Raw genomic sequence first — 19,034 nt, 5'->3', positions numbered from 1 at the left:
TTGTGGATGGCCTTATAGGCGTCGGTCACCATCTTGAATTGGCATCTTTTCTGGATGGAGAGTCAGTGGAGGTTCCTGAGTTGGGGGTGATATGGTTCCTCCCGGGGAGGTCCAGGATGAGTCTGGCAGTTGAGTTCTGTATCGTCTGGAATCCATTCAGGAGTTGGATGATGAGTCCTGCATAGAACATGTTGCCGTAGTCCAGCCAGCTGGTGACTTGAACTTGAGTGACAGCTTACCTGGTGTTGATGGGGAGCCTTCTGAAGATCTTTTGGAGCATGTGAAGAGTGAGGAATCAGACGGAGGAGACTGCATTGATCTGGTCTTTCATGGTGAGTTTGCTGTCCAGGATGTTCCGAGGTTGCATGTGTGGTCTGTCGGTGTGGGTGTGCGTCTGAGTTAGGAGGGCCATCGGGTGTCGTTCCACAGGGAGGTGTTATTCCCACAATATCAGCACTTCCGTCTTATCCATGTTGAGCTTCAGGCAGTTGGTCGTCATCCAGTTAGTGACGCTCGTCATGCAGCTGTGGGAGTTGGCCCTGGTGGTGGAAGGGTTTTCTGTGAGCGAGAGGATGAGCTGGGTATCGTCTGTGTAGGATATGAAGTTGAGGCTGTGGGTTCTGATGATGTTGGCCAAAGGCGTCATGTACGTGTTGAACAGAGTGGGGCTGATTGAGCAGCCTTGAAGGACGCCGCAGACTATGCTCTTGGGTTTCGAAGCGGAGGGTGGTTGGCAGATCTTTTGGGTTCATCCTGTGAGGAAGGATGTGATCTATTTGAGGGCGTCTCCCTGGATCCGGATGTGATTGATTCTTTTGACGAGGGTGTGGTGAGATACGTGGTTGAACGCTGCTGAGAGGTCGAGAGGGATCACGGCTGCTGTCTCCCCACGGTTGAGAAGGGACCTACTGTCATCGGTGATCAGGGCAGTCTTGGTGCTGTGGTTGGCGTGGAAGCCAGTTTGGGAGGTGTGCAGCAGATTGCTGCTCTCCAGCTGCTCGGTGAGTTGGTGATTGATCACCTTCACAAGGACTTTGGCTGGGAAGGGGAACAGAGAGATGGGGTGGTAGTTCTTGAGTTTGCTGGGGTCGGCGGAGGGTATGTCGAGGAGCGGTCTGACGTCTGCATGTTTCCATTGATCAGTAAAGGTGGCTGTGTTGATGAATGTGTTGAGAATAGAGGTGGTGGGGGCAGGGGTCTGTGGGTGCTCCAGAGTGGATGGAGTTCATGATGGCTGTGGTGCTCTGTGTGGTGAGCAGTTTCCATGTGGTGAGCGGATGGTTGGGTGTGGCATCAGTTGACATGAGGAGGCTGTAGAGGTCGTTGTTAATGCAACATACTAGGCAATTTCAGTGAAACTAATTAACATGTAAATGAAGGAGCAAATTGTAAAAAGTAGCTGAGCCAGCATCTTAGAGAATTTAAAAAAAAAAACAAATTTCTCCTTTTCTAAGAAGTTTGAAAATATTTCTGTTCTAAAGCAGTTACTTTTTTCCTGAGACAGATGGCCACTTACGTTTGCGTTCACCGATCTTTTTTTAGGGTGTACAGCTATATAACTAGGCATTTGGAATAAGTAGTGAAAAGCTCGCTGTTTTTTTTTCGCCCCAGATAAAGATTGCCACAGAAAATGCTTTAGTTTGAAGAAGAGTGACAATTTTATATCACAGGTAACCCTTGGTCATATTTCAGTGTGTGACATGAATGTCTGCAAATTGCTGCCCGGCAGCAAAAGAAATTTGATTTATAACTGGATTCTCATGAAACCGTGAAAAGCAATCAAATTCCTCACCAATTTGGCTCAGGGTGGGATTAGAGGTGTAAACCTCCTCATTGTGGTCATACGCTGTCACTTTTGACAGTGATGCTCTGCTCTAATAGGTTGATTAGTTTACAACCCGGAAGCTTCCTGAGAAATCGCTCCCTGTAAACGGCATTAGATGAGGGTGACAGAGAGCATCCAGAACATCCCACCGAGGGAGACTGAGAGCATCGCCCCCGAGGGTGATAGGGAGCATCCCTTCGAGGGCAACAGGGAGCATCCCTTCAAGGGCAACAGGGAGCATCCCTTCGAGGGCGTTAGGGAGCATCCCTTCAAGGGCAACAGAGAGCATCCCTCCGAGGGCGACAGGGAGCATCCCTCCGAGGGTGACCGAGAGCATCCAGAACATCCCACCGAGGGAGACTGAGAGCATCGCCCCCGAGGGCGTTAGGGAGCATCCCTCCAAGGGCGACAGGGAGCATCCCTCCAAGGGCGACAGGGAGCATCCCTCCGAAGGTGACAGGGAGCATCCCTCCGAAGGTGACAGGGAGCATCCCTCCGAAGGCGACAGGGAGCATCCCTCCGAGGCCGACAGGGAACATCCCTCCGAGGGCGGCAGAGATCATCCCTCTCTGGTTCCACAGCCAGTTCTGAAACAGTCTAAGTTGAAGTAGTTTATAATGACCATGACTTGTCAATGTTGCTATAAACATGTAATTTACCAGTTAATCGAAGCACATGTTCAAATGCCATTTCTGCTTTTAGGAAAATAATAGATAGTAGAGCTATGTTTCCCTGTGTGACCAATTTGGGAATCAAGCCCACCACCAATGTAGATAATGTTTGGCCCATAGTTCTCTGTCCGTGATAAGAAATGAAATGGGTCCAGTAAGACCCACAGTCCAAGGGAGGGTCATCCTTCTCACAAGAGAGGACCACTCTTGCCTCCTGCTAGAATGATGGACCCGGACCCATTGATATGACCTTGCGACTCAGTCTAGGATGCTCTCCTGTGACCTTTGATGTAGCCTCTCTTACAGATACAGGAAGATGACTCCTGACCTCGTGATGAACCTCTTGTGTCAGTCAAGGACGATGGCCCATGACCTGTTGGTGAACTCAAACGGTCCTATATGCTTGGGTTGTCTGATGATAGTGGTCCTGCGCTTGCCACTTCCCTCTAAGTCAGTAATTCTGCTATCTTAGATTTTCAATAGACCATACACAGATGTGGGGAGAAGTGCCCTACAACAGAAGGCTCCTCTATTCCATAGGCAGCCGACAGCTCCTCTATTCTATAGGCAGCCTACAGCTCCTCTATTCTACAGGCAGCCTACAGCTCCTCTATTCTATAGGCAGCCGACAGCTCCTCTATTCTATTGGCAGCCGACAGCTCCTCTATTCTATAGGCAGCCGACAGCTCCTCTATTCTGTAGGCAGCCGACAGCTCCTCTATTCTATGGGCAGCCGACAGCTCCTCTATTCTATAGGCAGCCGACAGCTCCTCTATTCTATAGGCAGCCGACAGCTCCTCTATTCTATAGGCAGCCGACAGCTCCTCTATTCTATAGGCAGCCGACAGCTCCTCTATTCTATAGGCAGCCGACAGCTCCTCTATTCTATAGGCAGCCGACAGCTCCTCTATTCTATAGGCAGCCGACAGCTCCTCTGTTCTATAGGCAGCCGACAGCTCCTCTATTCTATAGGCAGCCTATAGCTCCTCTATTCTATAGGCAGCCTACAGCTCTGATTGCAAGGGTCCTTTCCAGGTTGCCCTCACCTGTAAGGAAGCGGCAGTCAGGCATCCTAGCTCTGGACCTGGTTCAGTGTTTACAACTGTGAACCCCGTGTGCACTGTAGTTGCTATATTGATTCACAACAAATGACTTCACCTCGAGGACCAGCATTTGTGATATAATACTCTGTGACATCACAGCTTTTGGGAAGAGCTGAACATAAGACTTTCATAGTAATACATGACCATCAAAGATGTAAATGGTGTTTTAGGTTCAATATGATTCAGAATGTTTCAAAGAAAAATATCTTTCTTGTAAACATTGACTTTTTTATGCCTAAAAAACATATTGTTCCTTATTTTCATGTTTCTCTAAAATTCGACGCTATTTATCTCCAGCAGTGCTTTGTGGGTCTTGACACTGGTCAAAGAGACTCCTGGCACAGTGACCTGGGTTTCTTACTAGTATTTGTCCTAGTTTCTTTAGATGTCGATGAAAATTCAAGAGCTCGATCTCTGGAGCTGGCTTCAGGGAGTTCTGACATTTTATTAATTAGCACGGACTGGTCGGGCTAAAGTCTTTGTCACTTAATCTTGGCAGGAAGAGAGAGTGGAGCTGGGTGTGCCGTGACTGAGGAATCTGACACAAAGGCTAAGAAGAGAGGCCTTCCCTCCCGGCTGCTGCACAGAACTGCATCAACTCTTCTGGGGATGAAGAATGCAGGAAGTGAACAGCGAATGACCTTCAGAGCATCCTTTGTCTCCCTCATTCCTTTCCGTTCACAGAAGTCTGGTCCACTTCAAAGACCTGAAGAAGGTTTCCACAATCTACCTCCCTATCTGGCAGGCTCCCACCATCCTCCATCATATGTACTATTCACACACAGGGGATCCAAAATGGACTCCTGTCCCCATACATTAAATCACAATAGACACACACCATGCTCATCCAAATGTAGCACGCATGTAACATGCACTCTCTCCGTAGGTGTCTAGGGGCTATAGATTACAGCATGTAGCTAAATTGTAACAAAGATTTTAGTGTTTGAGGCTCCATTAGGACGACTCACATCACTGCAGAGGTCCAAATACCTATATTCAAAGCGCAACAAACAGAGTGTTCATGGGTAGAAACCAACTCTAGCTGTGCTCTCAGTGTGTGTGATTTCATTTGTAGGTCTTGTAAAATGTCTGCTCTACGGGTGGAACTCATTCATGATGTATAATATTATGTGAAGTTCTCCATGTGCTCGGTCATGTGACACAGATTAGAATATAACAGACAATGCAGTGTCATGTGACCCCATTCAAAATATCACACACTATGTCATGTGGCCTCATTCAGTAAATCCTACACTGCACTGCTTCATGTGATAACATTCAGAATATCACAGATTGTGTCATGTGACTTGTTTTAAGCTAGCAGACTGTGTCATGTAAAATTCATTCATATCACCCACTGCTTTGTCATGTGACCAGGGACATTGATTCTAGGAGTGGGCGGCAACTCCGCTTCTTTGGCACAGTTTTGCCACATTCCACATGCTTGGAGCATGGAGTTTGGCAAAACTCTGCCTGCTGCCGGCAGAGCAGAGTTTGACGCCCACCCTACCAACACTGCTCAGACATCAATCTTCTCCCAAGAATGCGAGTGGGAAAACTACCTGCTTACATGGGCATTGTGGGCTTTGTGCATCTCTGAAACGCCCGAAAGCTGTAAGATGCCTGCACACATCCGTGTCCACACTTTCCAGTTAGAGTCTGAATACTTTGCTCTTCAACACCCTTTTACGTCCTTCAACGTCCCCTTTAATTCTGGTGACAAAGCTGAATTCAGAATATAAAACTTCTGCTTCCACCAGTAACACTGAAGACAGTGCGGAAGTTTTTGCTGTTGCTATTGTTACAGAGTGCCATAGCTGTTGGCCCGAGACAGGTTCATCTTCTCTTAATGAATAGGTAAGTGGTCCCCGCTTCCTCCTGATGCAATGCCCCTATAGGCCGCTACTTGCTCACATTGGATACTTTGTATTTTTTGTTATTATCTGCTGGTAAACAATATGTGCAGTTTACACAGCATGTCGCAACTTGGACAATAACATCAGAGCATTGGAATTCTCTATAGGAGGGTGACACAGGCAGCGGACGTGTGCGGAATAGGTGCATGACTTTCCCTCTCGCAAATCCTGCTCGTTCTACAGTGGTAACTTTTTACTGCATGAAACTGTTGGTGCTACCAGTAATCCGTGTATACCAGGGGTCTCCAACCTTTTCTGTAGAGAGACCTACTTCTGATCAGTAAAATCATTGTGAGATACTAAAGGCTGAGCAACTGGTGCATTGCTCCCGGAGTCCCCCCCCCCCCAGTACTCCCCAAAAAGGTACCGCTCGCAAGTGGTCCTTGGGCACAAACCGGAGCCAGGAACCTATTTTAAATTTTTCTCATTATTTTATTACAATTTATAATGCTTCCAGTGAGGGTCATTAGGCGCTGTCCATAGGCCGTAGTCGATAGGAGATTAAGTCATTTGTCCAGAATCACAGGATGTCGAGCCTACGCTGAGACTCGAATCTAGAGAAAGCTTCACATCCACAGACGCTGCACTAGCAATGCAGCTGATGCACTTCTGTTTCCAGAGAAACCACAGGCGCCGCACTAGCAAAGCAGCTGATGCACTTCTGTTTCTAGAGAAAGCTTCACATCCACAGGCGCTGCACTAGCAAAGCAGCTGATGCACTTCTATTTCTAGAGAAAGCTTCATAACCACAGGCGCCGCACTAGCAATGCAACTGATGCACTTCTGTTTCTAGAGAAAGCTTCACATCCACAGGCGCCGCAATAGCAAAGCAGCTGATGCACTTCTGTTTCTAGAGAAAACTTCACACCCACAGGCGCCACACTAGCAAACCGGCTGATGCACTTCTGTTTCTAGAGAAAGCTTCACATCCACAGGCGCCGCACTAGCAAAGCAGCTGATGCACTTCTGTTTCCAGAGAAAGCTTCACATCCACAGGCGGCGCACTAGCAAAGCAGCTGGTGCACTTCTGTTTCTAGAGACAGCTTCACATCCACAGGTGCCGCACTAGCAAAGTAGCGGATGCACTTCTGTTTCTAGAGAAAGCTTCACATCCACAGGCGTCGCACTAGCAAAGCAGCTGATGCACTTCTGTTTCTAGAGAAAGCTTCACATCCACAGGCGCCGCACTAGCAAAGCAGCTGATGCACTTCTGTTTCTAGAGAAAGCTTCACATCCACAGGCGCCGCACTAGCAAAGCAGCTGAGGCACTTCTGTTTCTAGAGAAAGCTTCACATCCACAGGCGCCGTACCAGCAAAACAGCTGATGCACTTCTGTTTCTAGAGAAAGCTTCACATCCACAGGCGCCGCACTAGCAAAGCAGCTGATGCACTTCTGTTTCTAGAGAAAGCTTAACATCCACAGGCGCCGCACTAGCAAGGCAGCTGATGCACTTCTGTTTCTAGAGAAAGCTTCACATCCACAGGCGCCGCACTGGCAAAGCAGCTGATGCACTTCTGTTTCTAGAGAAAGCTTCGCACCCACAGGCGCCGCACTATCAAAGCAGCTGATGCACTTCTGTTTCTAGAGAAAGCTTCACATCCACAGGCGCCGCACTAGCAAAGCAGCTGATGCACTTCTGTTTCTAGAGAAAGCTTCACATCCACAGGCGCCGCACTAGCAAAGCAGCTGATGCACTTCTGTTTCTAGAGAAAGCTTAACATCCACAGGAGCCGCACTAGCAAAGCAGCTGATGCACTTCTGTTTCTAGAGAAAGCTTCACATCCACAGGCGCCGCACTAGCAAAGCAGCTGATGCACTTCTGTTTCTAGAGAAAGCTTCTCATCCACAGGCGCCGCACTAGCAAAGCAGCTGATGCACTTCTGTTTCTAGAGAAAGCTTCACATCCACAGGCGTCGCACTAGCAAAGCGGCTGATGCACTTCTGTTTTTAGAGAAAGCTTCGCATCCACAGGCGCCGCACTAGCAAAGCAGCTGATGCACTTCTGTTTCTAGAGAAAGCTTCACATCCACAGGCGCCGCACTAGCAATGCAGCTGATGCACTTCTGTTTCTAGAGAAAGCTTTTCATCCACAGGCACCACACCAGCAAAGCAGCTGATGCACTTCTGTTTCTAGAGAAAGCTTCACATCCACAGGCGCTGCACTAACAAAGCAGCTGATGCACTTCTGTTTCTAGAGAAAGCTTCTCATCCACAGGTGCCGCACTAGCAAAGCAGCTGATGCACTTCTGTTTCTAGAGAAAGCTTCTCATCCACAGGCTCCGCACTAGCAAAGCAGCTGATGCACTAGCTTAAAATCCACAAGTGCTGCACTAGCAAAGCAGCTGATGCACTTCTGTTTCTAGAGAAAGCTTCACACCCACAGGCGTCACACTAGCATAGCAGCTGATGCACTTCTGTTTCTAGAGAAAGCTTCACATCCACAGGCGCCGCACTAGCAAAGCAGCTGATGCACTTCTGTTTCTAGAGAAAGCTTCACATCCACAGGCGCCGCACTAGCAAAGCAGCTGATGCACTTCTGTTTCTAGAGAAAGCTTAACATCCACAGGCGCCGCACTAGCAAAGCAGCTGATGCACTTCTGTTTCTAGAGAAAGCTTCACATCCACAGGCGCCGCACTAGCAAAGCAGCTGATGCACTTCTGTTTCTAGAGAAAGCTTCTCATCCACAGGTGCCGCACTAGCAAAGCAGCTGATGCACTTCTGTTTCTAGAGAAAGCTTCACATCCACAGGCGTCGCACTAGCAAAGCGGCTGATGCACTTCTGTTTCTAGAGAAAGCTTCACATCCACAGGCGCCGCACTAGCAAAGCAGCTGATGCACTTCTGTTTCTAGAGAAAGCTTCACATCCACAGGCGCCGCACTAGCAATGCAGATGATGCACTTCTGTTTCTAGAGAAAGCTTCTCATCCACAGGCACCACACCAGCAAAGCAGCTGATGCACTTCTGTTTCTAGAGAAAGCTTCACATCCACAGGCGCCGCACTAACAAAGCAGCTGATGCACTTCTGTTTCTAGAGAAAGCTTCTCATCCACAGGTGCCGCACTAGCAAAGCAGCTGATGCACTTCTGTTTCTAGAGAAAGCTTCTCATCCACAGGCGCTGCACTAGCAAAGCAGCTGATGCACTTCTGTTTCTAGAGAAAGCTTAAAATCCACAAGTGCTGCACTAGCAAAGCAGCTGATGCACTTCTGTTTCTAGAGAAATCTTCACACTCACAGGCGCCGCACTAGCAAAGCAGCTGATGCACTTCTGTTTCTAGAGAAAGCTTCACACCCACAGGCGTCACACTAGCATAGCAGCTGATGCACTTCTGTTTCTAGAGACAGCTTCACCTCCACAGGCGCTGCTCTAGCAAAGCAGCTGATGCACTTCTGTTTCTAGAGAAAGCTTCACATCCACAGGTGCCGCACTAGCAAAGCAGCTGATGCACTTCTGTTTCCTGAGAAAGCTTCACATCCACAGGCGCCGCACTGGCAAAGCAGCTGATGCACTTCTGTTTCTAGAGAAAGCTTCGCACCCACAGGCGCCGCACTATCAAAGCAGCTGATGCACTTCTGTTTCTAGAGAAAGCTTCACATCCACAGGCGCCGAACTAGCAAAGCAGCTGATGCACTTCTGTTTCTAGAGAAAGCTTCACATCCACAGGCGCCGCACTAGCAAAGCAGCTGATGCACTTCTGTTTCTAGAGAAAGCTTCACATCCACAGGCGCCGCACTAACAAAGCAGCTGATGCACTTCTGTTTCTAGAGAAAGCTTCTCATCCACAGGTGTCGTACTAGCAAAGCAGCTGATGCACTTCTGTTTGTAGAGAAAGCTTCTCATCCACAGGCGCCGCACTAGCAAAGCAGCTGATGCACTTCTGTTTGTAGAGAAAGCTTAAAATCCACAAGTGCTGCACTAGCAAAGCAGCTGATGCACTTCTGTTTCTAGAGAAAGCTTCACACCCACAGGCGCCGCACTAGCAAAGCAGCTGATGCACTTCTGTTTCTAGAGAAAGCTTCACACCCACAGGCGTCACACTAGCATAGCAGCTGATGCACTCCTGTTTCTAGAGAAAGCTTCACATCCACAAGCACCGCACTAGCAAAGCAGCTGATGCACTTCTGTTTCTAGAGACCGCTTCACCTCCACAGGCGCTGCTTTAGCAAAGCAGCTGGTGCACTTCTGTTTCCCGAGAAAGCTTCTCATCCACAGACGCCGCACTAGCAAAGCAGCTGATGCACTTCTGTTTCTAGAGAAAGCTTCTCATCCACAGGCGCCGCACTAGCAATGCAGCTGATGCACCCCTGTTTCTAGAGAAAGCTTCACATCCACAGGCGCCGCACTAGCAAAGCAGCTGATGCACTTCTGTTTCTAGAGAAAGCTTCTCATCCACAGGCGCCGCACTAGCAAAGCAGCTGATGCACTTCTGTTTCTAGAGAAAGCTTCACATCCACAGGTCCCGCACTAGCAATGCAGCTGATGCACCCCTGTTTCTAGAGAAAGCTTCACATCCACAGGCGCCGCACTAGCAAAGCAGCTGATGCACTTCTGTTTCCTGAGAAAGCTTCTCATCCACAGGTGCCACACTAGCAATGCAGCTGATGCACCCCTGTTTCTAGAGATAGATTCACATCCACAGGCACCGCACTAGCAAAGCAGCTGATGCACTTCTGTTTCCAGAGAAAGCTTCACATCCACAGGCGCCGCACCAGCAAAGCAGCTGATGCACTTCTGTTTCTAGAGAAAGCTTCACACCCACAGGCGTCACACCAGCAAAGCAGCTGATGCACTTCTGTTTCTAGAGAAAGCTTCACATCCACAGGCGCCGCACTAGCAATGCAGCTGATGCACTTCTGTTTCTAGAGAAAGCTTCACACCCACAGGCGCCGCACTAACAAAGCAGCTGACGCACTTCTGTTTCTAGAGAAAGCTTCTCATCCACAGGTGCCGCACTAGCAAAGCAGCTGATGCACTTCTGTTTCCAGAGAAAGCTTCTCATCCACAGGCGCCGCACTAGCAAAGCAGCTGATGCACTGGTGTTTCTAGAGAAAGCTTCAAATCAACTGGCGCCGCACTAGCAAAGCAGCTGATGCACTTCTGTTTCTAGAGAAAGCTTCACACCCACAGGCGTCACACCAGCAAAGCAGCTGATGCACTTCTGTTTCTAGAGAAAGCTTCACATCCACAGGCCCCGCACTAGCAAAGCAGCTGATGCACTTCTGTTTCTTGAGAAAGCTTCTCATCCACAGGCGCCGCACTAGCAAAGCAGCTGATGCACCCCTGTTTCTAGAGAAAGCTTCACACCTACAGGCTTCACACTAGCATAGCAGCTGATGCACTCCTGTTTCTAGAGAAAGCTTCACATCCACAGGCGCCGCACTAGCAAATCAGCTGATGCACTTCTGTTTCTAGAGAAAGCTTCACATCCACAGGCGCCGCTGTTAGAAATGAGGGGGCTCTGGTTGACGCAGGTGTGAACCCACAACAAGCAGGGACCCTTTACTTCTTGTCAGGGCGAAGGATGACTCCCCAGAATAACCCCTGGTCACCCTCTAGGTGCGTGGCGCGAGCAGTCTAGGCTAAGTCTCAGGCGTACACGGTTAAGCAAATGCAATTACACATACAGTAAACCCCTTGCATGCACCACAAACGGACACCAATCAGGAAGTATATAAAAATAAGCTTTTATGTAGTTTCAGCAGAGTTAAATACAAGGCCCAGTAACGTGAACTGATGGGGCCACAATTCTTGGAAATACGGTCAAGTTCTCTTGGTTTTACGGAAAGTTCTTTAGGCGGGCACACGGTAACTGTAGGCCTCAGCGCACTTCGTGCTGAGGCAGCGCCCGGGGAGCACACAGCAGATGACAGGGAAATAAGAACGTTGCGGACCCTGGATCCGATGCGAGCTCGCGGTCGAGTTCGTAAGTACAGTACCTTATTTCTTGACGCAAAGGCGGGTGCGGGATTTCAGCGGCTCTTCGACAGAAGAGCGAGGCGGCGTCCGGGGCTCCCACACTTCACGAGGGTGTCTGATCTTCAGGCTCACGACCAGAGCGGGGTGTTGTAGGTGGCGGGTGAACAAAGCGGGGCAGCCGGGCACGCCGATGCGTCCGGGCCGTCCGAGGCTTGGAGATGCTCACAAACGCCGATTCCGGCGGGAGGGTGAAGGTGCACAGCGAGCCTCCAACGAGCGAGGTGACGGGGCAGCCCAGCACAGCGTAGGGGGAGCGGCTCCGATCGAGCGAGGCTCTTCCCAAGGCGGGGGCGGCTAAGCAGCCCTGGTCACGGCTCAAGGAGGGACTGGGGCACGAGGGTCACAGCTCCGGCGGGGGAAAGGACACCACCGTCCAGCAGCAGGCGAGTGAAGATCAGGTAGAGCCCAATGGTCCTGGGGCTCAGTTCAGGGGGCAAGCTCAGTTCCAAGCCCTTGGAGATCGTTTTGGAAAAGCACAAGTCTTGAAAGTAAAAGTAAAGTAAAAGTTTTCAGCAACAGTTTCTCTTCTCTCCTTTGGCAGCAAGGTCACCACTGCAGGCCAATCCCCCAGGATAGGGACAGTCTTCCTCCTACAGCTTTCCCGGTGCCTCCTCCTCAGGCAGAGATTCTTCTTGGTCAAAAGCGGATCTAGTTTCTTAGGAGCAGGGCTCCTCCATTTATACCACAAATCTTTTGTTCTCCTAGGCCAGGGGGGCCCTTGCCTAGTTCAGTCCGGTTTCTGAGCACTTTGTTTACGTGATGCAGGCTTCTCCTTTCAGAGTGCAGGGCAGAGTCATCAGACGCTCCACAGGGGGTGGAGCCGGCATCGAGGTAGCGGAGCACTGTCCTATTCAGAACCTAGGAGCACTCCTCCCACCCATCTACCTGTCGGTCGTCCTATTCATACCAGGCTACCTAGCCCTGCCCATCTGGGTTCCCCCAGCCCTGTCACTCACACCAGCCAGACATCAGATACACAACACGCAGAGGCGGCTGAAAGGTTTAGGCAAGCAAAGGCCAACTTTCTAAAAGCGGCATTTGCAAACCCGGAATATTAAAATAAACCTTGCGAAAAGGTGTACCTTATTATTCCGAGTTCAGGCATACTAAACTCGATCTCCTACCATGTTCCCTGGGTCGGTTAGGATCATAGGGTGTAATAATCCAGGCCGCCCATACTGGCCTATGAGAACAGGGTAGCCTTGCAGTAGTGAACAACAAGATGGCGGAAATTCACTACTAGGACATGCCACGCATCCCGGCTTGTCCTACCTCAGGCGTACAATGCACCCTGCCCGTGGGCCTACCAGAGGGGTGACTAACATGCAGCTAAGGGAAGGTTTCAGGGACCGGCAAGTGTGGGCACTTGTCGGTCGGCGTGTCAGTACCAGACTGCACGCAGGTTCTGCGATGGCAGACCTTAGACGTATTTTACCGGCCGCATCTATGGGTGGCACAACCCGTGCTGCAAGCCCACCAGCGGTGTTTGCCTTTACATGCCCTGGCGCTCCTGGCGCACGTTACTGGGGTCTGATAGTAAATCAAACAATCCAATCATGGAATCCAACCAACATATACAATTTACATAGGGAGCACTCGCACCGTGACACTGGTTGGCAGTGGCACAGCGCGCTGAGCGGCCAATACCATAAAAACACATGAGGCACAGCGACAAAAAGAGGAAGGGAGACTCACGCCAAGGTGCCAGGTCTAACAGCCGCACTAGCAAAGCAGCTGATGCACTTCTGTTTCTAGAGAAAGCTTCACCTCCACAGGCGCCGCGCTAGCAAAGCAGCTGGTGCACTTCTGTTTCTAGAGAAAGCTTCACATCCACAGGTGCCGCACTAGCAAAGCAGCGGATGCACTTCTGTTTCTAGAGAAAGCTTCACATCCACAGGCGCCGCACCAGCAAAGCAGCTGATGCACTTCTGTTTCTAGAGAAAGCTTCAATATTCACAGGCGCCGCGCTAGCTATGCAGCTGATGCACTTCTGTTTCTAGAGAAAGCTTCAATATTCACAGGCGCCGCACTAGCAAAGCAGCTGATGCACTTCTGTTTCTAGAGAAAGCTTCACATCCACAGGCGCCGCACTAGCAAAGCAGCTGAGGCACTTCTGTTTCTAGAGAAAGCTTCACATCCACAGGCGCCGCACCAGCAAAACAGCTGATGCACTTCTGTTTCTAGAGAAAGCTTCACATCCACAGGCGCCGCACTAGCAAAGCAGCTGATGCACTTCTGTTTCTAGAGAAAGCTTAACATCCACAGGCGCCGCACTAGCAAAGCAGCTGATGCACTTCTGTTTCTAGAGAAAGCTTCACATCCACAGGCGCCGCACTAGCAAAGCAGCTGATGCACTTCTGTTTCTAGAGAAAGCTTAAAATCCACAAGTGCTGCACTAGCAAAGCAGCTGATGCACTTCTGTTTCTAGAGAAAGCTTCACACTCACAGGCGCCGCACTAGCAAAGCAGCTGATGCACTTCTGTTTCTAGAGAAAGCTTCACACCCACAGGCGTCACACTAGCATAGCAGCTGATGCACTTCTGTTTCTAGAGAAAGCTTCACATCCACAGGCGCCGCACTAGCAAAGCAGCTGATGCACTTCTGTTTCTAGAGAAAGCTTAACATCCACAGGCGCCGCACTAGCAATGCAGCTGATGCACCCCTGTTTCTAGAGAAAGCTTCACATCCACAGGCGCCGCACTAGCAAAGCAGCTGATGCACTTCTGTTTCTAGAGAAAGCTTCTCATCCACAGGCGCCGCACTAGCAAAGCAGCTGATGCACTTCTGTTTCTAGAGAAAGATTCACATCCACAGGCACCGCACTAGCAAAGCAGCTGATGCACTTCTGTTTCTAGAGAAAGATTCACATCCACAGGCACCGCACTAGCAAAGCAGCTGATGCGCTTCTGTTTCCAGAGAAAGCTTCACATCCACAGGCGCCGCACCAGCAAAGCAGCTGATGCACTTCTGTTTCTAGAGAAAGCTTAACATCCACAGGCGCCGCACTAGCAATGCAGCTGATGCACCCCTGTTTCTAGAGAAAGCTTCACATCCACAGGCGCCGCACTAGCAAAGCAGCTGATGCACTTCTGTTTCTAGAGAAAGCTTCTCATCCACAGGCGCCGCACTAGCAAAGCAGCTGATGCACGTATGTTTCTAGAGAAAGATTCACATCCACAGGCACCGCACTAGCAAAGCAGCTGATGCACTTCTGTTTCTAGAGAAAGATTCACATCCACAGGCACCGCACTAGCAAAGCAGCTGATGCACTTCTGTTTCCAGAGAAAGCTTCACATCCACAGGCGCCGCACCAGCAAAGCAGCTGATGCACTTCTGTTTCTAGAGAAAGCTTCACACCCACAGGCATCACACCAGCAAAGCAGCTGATGCACTTCTGTTTCTAGAGAAAGCTTCACATCCACAGGCGCCGCAATAGCAATGCAGCTGATGCACTTCTGTTTCTAGAGAAAGCTTCACACCCACAGGCGCCGCACTAACAAAGCAGCTGATGCACTTCTGTTTCTAGAGAAAGCTTCTCATCCACAGGTGCCGCACTAGCAAAGCAGCTGATGCACTTCTGTTTCCAGAGAAAGCTTCTCATCCACAGGCGCCGCACTAGCAAAGCAGCTGATGCACTGCTGTTTCTAGAGAAAGCTTCACATCCACAGGCCCCGCACTAGCAAAGCAGCTGATGCACTTCTGTTTCTTGAGAAAGCTTCTCATCCACAGGCGCCGCACTAGCAAAGCAGCTGATGCACCCCTGTTTCTAGAGAAAGCTTCACACCCACAGGCGTCACACTAGCATAGCAGCTGATGCACTCCTGTTTCTAGAGAAAGCTTCACATCCACAGGCGCCGCACTAGCAAATCAGCTGATGCACTTCTGTTTCTAGAGAAAGCTTCACATCCACAGGCGCCGCCCTAGCAAAGCAGCTGATGCACTTCTGTTTCTAGAGAAAGCTTCTCATCCACAGGCGCCGCACTAGCAAAGCAGCTGATGCACTTCTGTTTCTAGAGAAAGCTTAAAATCCACAAGTGCTGCACTAGCAAAGCAGCTGATGCACTTCTGTTTCTAGAGAAAGCTTCACACTCACAGGCGCCGCACTAGCAAAGCAGCTGATGCACTTCTGTTTCTAGAGAAAGCTTCACACCCACAGGCGTCACACTAGCATAGCAGCTGATGCACTTCTGTTTCTAGAGACAGCTTCACCTCCACAGGCGCTGCTCTAGCAAAGCAGCTGATGCACTTCTGTTTCTAGAGAAAGCTTCACCTCCACAGGCGCCGCGCTAGCAAAGCAGCTGGTGCACTTCTGTTTCTAGAGAAAGCTTCACATCCACAGGTGCCGCACTAGCAAAGCAGCGGATGCACTTCTGTTTCTAGAGAAAGCTTCACATCCACAGGCGCCGCACCAGCAAAGCAGCTGATGCACTTCTGTTTCTAGAGAAAGCTTCAATATTCACAGGCGCCGCGCTAGCTATGCAGCTGATGCACTTCTGTTTCTAGAGAAAGCTTCAATATTCACAAGCGCCGCACTAGCAAAGCAGCTGATGCACTTCTGTTTCTAGAGAAAGCTTCACATCCACAGGCGCCGCACTAGCAAAGCAGCTGAGGCACTTCTGTTTCTAGAGAAAGCTTCACATCCACAGGCGCCGCACCAGCAAAACAGCTGATGCACTTCTGTTTCTAGAGAAAGCTTCACATCCACAGGCGCCGCACTAGCAAAGCAGCTGATGCACTTCTGTTTCTAGAGAAAGCTTAACATCCACAGGCGCCGCACTAGCAAAGCAGCTGATGCACTTCTGTTTCTAGAGAAAGCTTCACATCCACAGGCGCCGCACTAGCAAAGCAGCTGATGCACTTCTGTTTCTAGAGAAAGCTTAAAATCCACAAGTGCTGCACTAGCAAAGCAGCTGATGCACTTCTGTTTCTAGAGAAAGCTTCACACTCACAGGCGCCGCACTAGCAAAGCATCTGATGCACTTCTGTTTCTAGAGAAAGCTTCACACCCACAGGCGTCACACTAGCATAGCAGCTGATGCACTTCTGTTTCTAGAGAAAGCTTCACATCCACAGGCGCCGCACTAGCAAAGCAGCTGATGCACTTCTGTTTCTAGAGAAAGCTTAACATCCACAGGCGCCGCACTAGCAATGCAGCTGATGCACCCCTGTTTCTAGAGAAAGCTTCACATCCACAGGCGCCGCACTAGCAAAGCAGCTGATGCACTTCTGTTTCTAGAGAAAGCTTCTCATCCACAGGCGCCGCACTAGCAAAGCAGCTGATGCACTTCTGTTTCTAGAGAAAGATTCACATCCACAGGCACCGCACTAGCAAAGCAGCTGATGCACTTCTGTTTCTAGAGAAAGATTCACATCCACAGGCACCGCACTAGCAAAGCAGCTGATGCGCTTCTGTTTCCAGAGAAAGCTTCACATCCACAGGCGCCGCACCAGCAAAGCAGCTGATGCACTTCTGTTTCTAGAGAAAGCTTAACATCCACAGGCGCCGCACTAGCAATGCAGCTGATGCACCCCTGTTTCTAGAGAAAGCTTCACATCCACAGGCGCCGCACTAGCAAAGCAGCTGATGCACTTCTGTTTCTAGAGAAAGCTTCTCATCCACAGGCGCCGCACTAGCAAAGCAGCTGATGCACGTATGTTTCTAGAGAAAGATTCACATCCACAGGCACCGCACTAGCAAAGCAGCTGATGCACTTCTGTTTCTAGAGAAAGATTCACATCCACAGGCACCGCACTAGCAAAGCAGCTGATGCACTTCTGTTTCCAGAGAAAGCTTCACATCCACAGGCGCCGCACCAGCAAAGCAGCTGATGCACTTCTGTTTCTAGAGAAAGCTTCACACCCACAGGCATCACACCAGCAAAGCAGCTGATGCACTTCTGTTTCTAGAGAAAGCTTCACATCCACAGGCGCCGCAATAGCAATGCAGCTGATGCACTTCTGTTTCTAGAGAAAGCTTCACACCCACAGGCGCCGCACTAACAAAGCAGCTGATGCACTTCTGTTTCTAGAGAAAGCTTCTCATCCACAGGTGCCGCACTAGCAAAGCAGCTGATGCACTTCTGTTTCCAGAGAAAGCTTCTCATCCACAGGCGCCGCACTAGCAAAGCAGCTGATGCACTGCTGTTTCTAGAGAAAGCTTCACATCCACAGGCCCCGCACTAGCAAAGCAGCTGATGCACTTCTGTTTCTTGAGAAAGCTTCTCATCCACAGGCGCCGCACTAGCAAAGCAGCTGATGCACCCCTGTTTCTAGAGAAAGCTTCACACCCACAGGCGTCACACTAGCATAGCAGCTGATGCACTCCTGTTTCTAGAGAAAGCTTCACATCCACAGGCGCCGCACTAGCAAATCAGCTGATGCACTTCTGTTTCTAGAGAAAGCTTCACATCCACAGGCGCCGCCCTAGCAAAGCAGCTGATGCACTTCTGTTTCTAGAGAAAGCTTCTCATCCACAGGCGCCGCACTAGCAAAGCAGCTGATGCACTTCTGTTTCTAGAGAAAGCTTAAAATCCACAAGTGCTGCACTAGCAAAGCAGCTGATGCACTTCTGTTTCTAGAGAAAGCTTCACACTCACAGGCGCCGCACTAGCAAAGCAGCTGATGCACTTCTGTTTCTAGAGAAAGCTTCACACCCACAGGCGTCACACTAGCATAGCAGCTGATGCACTTCTGTTTCTAGAGACAGCTTCACCTCCACAGGCGCTGCTCTAGCAAAGCAGCTGATGCACTTCTGTTTCTAGAGAAAGCTTCACATCCACAGGCGCCGCACCACCAAAGCAGCTGATGCACTTCTGTTTCTAGAGAAAGCTTCAATATTCACAGGCGCCGCACTAGCTATGCAGCTGATGCACTTCTGTTTCTAGAGAAAGCTTCAATATTCACAGGCGCCGCACTAGCAAAGCAGCTGATGCACTTCTGTTTCTAGAGAAAGCTTCACATCCACAGGCGCCGCACTAGCAAAGCAGCTGAGGCACTTCTGTTTCTAGAGAAAGCTTCACATCCACAGGCGCCGCACCAGCAAAACAGGTCATGCACTTCTGTTTCTAGAGAAAGCTTCACATCCACAGGCGCCGCACTAGCAAAGCAGCTGATGCACTTCTGTTTCTAGAGAAAGCTTAACATCCACAGGCGCCGCACTAGCAAAGCAGCTGATGCACTTCTGTTTCTAGAGAAAGCTTCACATCCACAGGCGCCGCACTGGCAAAGCTGCTGATGCACTTCTGTTTCTAGAGAAAGCTTCGCACCCACAGGCGCCGCACTATCAAAGCAGCTGATGCACTTCTGTTTCTAGAGAAAGCTTCACATCCACAGGCGCCGCACTAGCAAAGCAGCTGATGCACTTCTGTTTCTAGAGAAAGCTTCACATCCACAGGCGCCGCACTAGCAAAGCAGCTGATGCACTTCTGTTTCTAGAGAAAGCTTAACATCCACAGGCGCCGCACTAGCAAAGCAGCTGATGCACTTCTGTTTCTAGAGAAAGCTTCACATCCACAGGCGCCGCACTAGCAAAGCAGCTGATG

General features: G+C 50.0%; 1 protein-coding gene across 2 annotated transcripts in view; it reads left to right on the top strand.

The window, feature by feature from the left end:
• LOC146869223 (E3 ubiquitin-protein ligase TRIM39-like) overlaps nucleotides 1-19,034 on the top strand; it is a 186,559-nt gene that overhangs the window by 70,539 nt on the left and 96,986 nt on the right. The window lies entirely within an intron of this gene.

The sequence above is a fragment of the Triturus cristatus genome, chromosome 1_1 (assembly GCF_964204655.1).
Source record: "Triturus cristatus chromosome 1_1, aTriCri1.1, whole genome shotgun sequence".
NCBI lineage: Eukaryota > Metazoa > Chordata > Amphibia > Caudata > Salamandridae > Triturus > Triturus cristatus.
This window is presented reverse-complemented; position numbering and strand designations above follow the sequence as displayed.